The sequence below is a fragment of the Chrysemys picta genome, unplaced genomic scaffold (assembly GCF_011386835.1).
Source record: "Chrysemys picta bellii isolate R12L10 unplaced genomic scaffold, ASM1138683v2 scaf505, whole genome shotgun sequence".
Taxonomy (NCBI): Eukaryota; Metazoa; Chordata; order Testudines; family Emydidae; genus Chrysemys; species Chrysemys picta.
The window spans coordinates 7,501-12,500 of NW_027053212.1; the positions used below are offsets into that span (position 1 = coordinate 7,501).

A 5,000-nucleotide genomic window follows, 5' to 3' on the forward strand; every position below is an offset into this window, starting at 1 on the left:
CCTGGTGCCCGGGAAGCGAACCGGCCAGCAGGTGAACCCGTTCGATTCCACGGGTTGACCTGGTGCCCGGGAGGGGACTCTGAAAATTTTTCAGCCCTTTCGACTCGGGGTTGACCTGGTGGCCGAGAGGGGACTCGCACGGCAGGCAAGCCGCCCTGGGCTCACCCTCCCCGGCCGCAGCGAGGGACTGCCACCCGGCCGACTGGATCGGGCCCCTGGAAGTCTGGAAAAAAGAATGGAACCTGACGCCTCCGAGGAGGGGGCGCCCAGGGAAGGAGGGAGATCCGGGTTGACCTGCTGACCGGACGGGAAAGAGGCCACCGGGCGTCCCCCCCCTTAAAACCTAGGGGTTGACCTGGTGGCCGGAAAGCGAACCGGCCAGCAGGTGAACCCGTTCGATTCCACGGGTTGACCTGGTGCCCGGGAAGCGAACCGGCCAGCAGGTGAACCCGTTCGATTCCACGGGTTGACCTGGTGCCCGGGAAGCGAACCGGCCAGCAGGTGAACCCGTTCGATTCCACGGGTTGACCTGGTGCCCGGGAGGGGACTCTGAAAATTTTTCAGCCCTTTCGACTCGGGGTTGACCTGGTGGCCGAGAGGGGACTCGCACGGCAGGCAAGCCGCCCTGGGCTCACCCTCCCCGGCCGCAGCGAGGGACTGCCTCCCGGTCGACTGGATCGGGCCCCTGGAAGTCTGGAAAAAAGAATGGAACCTGACGCCTCCGAGGAGGGGGCGCCCAGGGAAGGAGGGAGATCCGGGTTGACCTGCTGACCGGACGGGAAAGAGGCCACCGGGCGTCCCCCCCCCCTTAAAACCTAGGGGTTGACCTGGTGGCCGGAAAGCGAACCGGCCAGCAGGTGAACCCGTTCGATTCCACGGGTTGACCTGGTGCCCGGGAAGCGAACCGGCCAGCAGGTGAACCCGTTCGATTCCACGGGTTGACCTGGTGCCCGGGAAGCGAACCGGCCAGCAGGTGAACCCGTTCGATTCCACGGGTTGACCTGGTGCCCGGGAAGCGAACCGGCCAGCAGGTGAACCCGTTCGATTCCACGGGTTGACCTGGTGCCCGGGAGGGGACTCTGAAAATTTTTCAGCCCTTTCGACTCGGGGTTGACCTGGTGGCCGAGAGGGGACTCGCACGGCAGGCAAGCCGCCCTGGGCTCACCCTCCCCGGCCGCAGCGAGGGACTGCCACCCGGCCGACTGGATCGGGCCCCTGGAAGTCTGGAAAAAAGAATGGAACCTGACGCCTCCGAGGAGGGGGCACCCAGGGAAGGAGGGAGATCCGGGTTGACCTGCTGACCGGACGGGAAAGAGGCCACCGGGCGTCCCCCCCCCCTTAAAACCTAGGGGTTGACCTGGTGGCCGGAAAGCGAACCGGCCAGCCGGTGAACCCGTCCGATTCCACGGGTTGACCTGGTGGCCGGGAAGCGAACCGGCCAGCAGGTGAACCCGTTCGATTCCACGGGTTGACCTGGTGCCCGGGAGGGGACTCTGAAAATTTTTCAGCCCTTTCGACTCGGGGTTGACCTGGTGGCCGAGAGGGGACTCGCACGGCAGGCAAGCCGCCCTGGGCTCACCCTCCCCGGCCGCAGCGAGGGACTGCCACCCGGCCGACTGGATCGGGCCCCTGGAAGTCTGGAAAAAAGAATGGAACCTGACGCCTCCGAGGAGGGGGCGCCCAGGGAAGGAGGGAGATCCGGGTTGACCTGGTGACCGGACGGGAAAGAGGCCACCGGGCGTCCCCCCCTTAAAACCTAGGGGTTGACCTGGTGGCCGGAAAGCGAACCGGCCAGCCGGTGAACCCGTCCGATTCCACGGGTTGACCTGGTGGCCGGGAAGCGAACCGGCCAGCAGGTGAACCCGTTCGATTCCACGGGTTGACCTGGTGCCCGGGAGGGGACTCTGAAAATTTTTCAGCCCTTTCGACTCGCGGTTGACCTGGTGGCCGAGAGGGGACTCGCACGGCAGGCAAGCCGCCCTGGGCTGACCCTCCCCGGCCGCAGCGAGGGACTGCCTCCCGGCCGACAGGATCGGGCCCCTGGAAGTCTGGGGGGGGGGGGGAATCGCCCCACGCCTCCGAGGAGGGCTGCCCGGGCGGGCCTGGCCCCGGAGCTCGAAAAAAAAAAAAAGGATCGGGCCCACTAGAGACATGGACCAGGCCGCCCTGGGCTCACCCTCCCCGGCCGCAGCGAGGGACTGCCTCCCGGCCGACTGGATCGGGCCCCTGGAAGTCTGGGGGGGGGGGGGGGAAATGGAACCTGACGCCTCCGAGGAGGGGACGCCCAGGGAAGGAGGGAGATCCGGGTTGACCTGGTGACCGGACGGGAAAGAGGCCACCGGGCGTGCCCCCGTTAAAACCCCTAGGGGTTGACCTGGTGGCCGGAAAGCAAACCGGCCACTGGGTAGGCCGGTCGGCAACCTAGGGGTTGACCTGGTGGCCGGGAAGCGAACCGGCCAGCAGGTGAACCCGTCCGATTCCACGGGTTGACCTGGTGCCCGGGAGGGGACTCTGAAAATTTTTCAGCCCTTTCGACTCGGGGTTGACCTGGTGGCCGAGAGGGGCCTCGCACGGCAGGCAAGCCGCCCTGGGCTCACCCTCCCCGGCCGCAGCGAGGGACTGCCCCTCCCCACCCCCCGGCTGACAGGATCGGGCGCACTGGAAGTCCGGGACAGTATTTTCCCCGACGCCGGGGAGGGCGGGCGGAGGGGCTCTGGCGGCCAGCCCGGGCCCCGGAGCTCGAAAAGGAAAAAAGGACCGGGCCCGCGAGAGACGGGGGCCCTGCCGCAGGGGGGGGGGCAGTCCGACCGGGGCTCACCGTGCGGCAGGCCCGGGCGTCGGCAGGGGAAAGCGGGCGAGGAGGCGCGGGGCCGGGTGCCTACGGCCATACCGGACCGAACGCCCCCGATCCCGTCCGATCTCGGAAGGTAAACCGTCCCGGGCCTGGCTAGTACTTGGATGGGTGACCGCCTGGGAATCCCAGGTGCCGTAGGCAGCTTTTCCCGGTCCGAGTCAGCTCTCTCTCCTTTTCTGGGGGGGAAGGAGAGGGGGGGACGGGCCGGAAAGCCCCTCGTCGCTCCTGCCGAGTCGGAGGTCGCGGCCGCAGGTCACGGGTCTGGGCGCCTGGGGTCCGGCTCCCCACCCACCCGGCTTCCTCCGCGGAGGACCCCCCCCGGGGCCACCGAAGCCGCTGGGGGAGACGCCGGGCATGGGGCGGACTGGCCCGGACCCTCCCGGCCGCCGGCCCGCAGGTCCGCCCCGAATCCCCCCCCGCGGCCACCCAGGCCAGGCCTGGCCAGGCGGGACGGACGGCGGGTGTCCAGCGCCCAGCGGCTTCCTCCAGCGGGGACCCACGGACCCCAAAGCCGCAGGGGGAGGCCCCGGGCCTGGGACGGACTCGCTCGGACCCCCTGCGCCCGGCCGCCGGCCCGCGGGACCGCCCCGAATCCCCCCGCGGCCACCCAGGCCAGGCCTGGCCAGGCGGGACGGACGGCGGGTGTCCAGCGCCCAGCGGCTTCCTCCAGCGGGGACCCACGGACCCCAAAGCCGCAGGGGGAGACCCCAGGCCCGGGACCGACTCGCTCGGACCCCCCGCCTCCCCTGCGCCCGGCCGCCGGCCCGCGGGACCGCCCCGAATCCCCCCGCGGCCACCCAGGCCAGGCCTGGCCAGGCGGGACGGACGGCGGGTGTCCAGCTCCCAGTGGCTTCCGCCAGCGGGGACCCACGGACCCCAAAGCCGCAGGGGGAGGCCCCGGGCCCGGGACGGACTCGCTCGGACCCCCCGCCTCCCCTGCGCCCGGCCCCCGGCCCGCGGGACCGCCCCGAATCCCCCCGCGGCCATCCAGGCCAGGCCTGGCCTGGCGGGCCGGTGTGCAGCTCCCCCGGGCTTCCTCCCCCGACGACCCGCGCCCCCCTGAGCCGCAGGCGGAGACCCCGGCCCCGGGGCGGACCGGCCCGGGCTCGCCCGAGCCCCCTGCGCCCGGCCCGCAGGACCGCCCCCCCGAATCCCCCGGGAGAGGCCCGGCCTGCACGCCACTGACGACCCGCGGCCCCCAAAGTCGCAGGAGGCGCCCCCCCCCCCCCGGTTAGCCCCGTCTCGCTCCGCGCCCCCCGCCCCTCGCTGCCGGGACCGGGCGCCGCCCCAGAGTCAGCCGCAGCCGGCCGGCCTGAGAGCTGCCCTCCTGTGGACGACGGTGAGTTTACCTTGATACTAACCGGCCGTCAGCCAGGTCAACCCCATTGCTAGACTGGGGTGGACCTGGTGGCCGAGTGGGGACTTGGAACATTTGACAGCTGCTTCCCGGGGCTTGACCGGTTGTCCTGAACGCCCCCCACCCCCACCCCCAGCCCCCGGCTCCTGCTCCCCTCTCCCCAGCCTCGGTGCTCCGCTCCCTGCCTCGGAGGCTGCCTCTCTGCGGCGCCTGCATCGCCTCCGAGGACGCGCACCCTCCGGAGGCTGGACGTAAACCCACCACTGCCGCCGACCCGGCTCTCCGAGGGACGACTGTGAGGCCCCCCACCCCACCCCACCCCCGGACCGCCCTGGGGACGACTGCTAAGCCTCCCCCACCGGACCGCCCGGGGGAAGACTGCGACGCCTCCCGCCAGGCCCCCACCCAGCCTGGGGGAAGACTGCTAAGCCTCCCCCCCACACACACACACACACACTGTCGGGGGATGACGATTAAGCCTCTCCCGGACTGCCCGGGGGAAGACTATTAAGCCTCCCCTGGAACCACTATTAAGCCTGCCCCCGGAGTCCTCGGGGGATGACTGCTAAGCCTCCCCCACCGGACCACCCGGGGCAAGACTGCTAAGCCTCCCTCCCACACACACACACACTGTCAGGGGAGGACTATTAAGCTTTCCCGCTGGAGCGCCCGGGGCGGACGACTGTTAAGCCTGCCCCCGGAGTCCTCGGGGGAGGACTATTAAGCTTTCCCCCCTGGAGCGCCCGGGGGGGGGGGGGGGGGGACGACTATTAAGCCTGGCCCCCGGAG

At 70.8% G+C, this 5,000-nt stretch overlaps 1 non-coding gene across 1 annotated transcript; it reads left to right on the forward strand.

The window, feature by feature from the left end:
* Positions 1–2,876: 2,876 nt before the first annotated feature.
* LOC135978882 (5S ribosomal RNA) lies at positions 2,877–2,995 on the forward strand. The gene has a single exon (XR_010596238.1). It is a non-coding gene; the product is annotated as a 5S ribosomal RNA (ribosomal RNA).
* Positions 2,996–5,000: the final 2,005 nt, after the last annotated feature.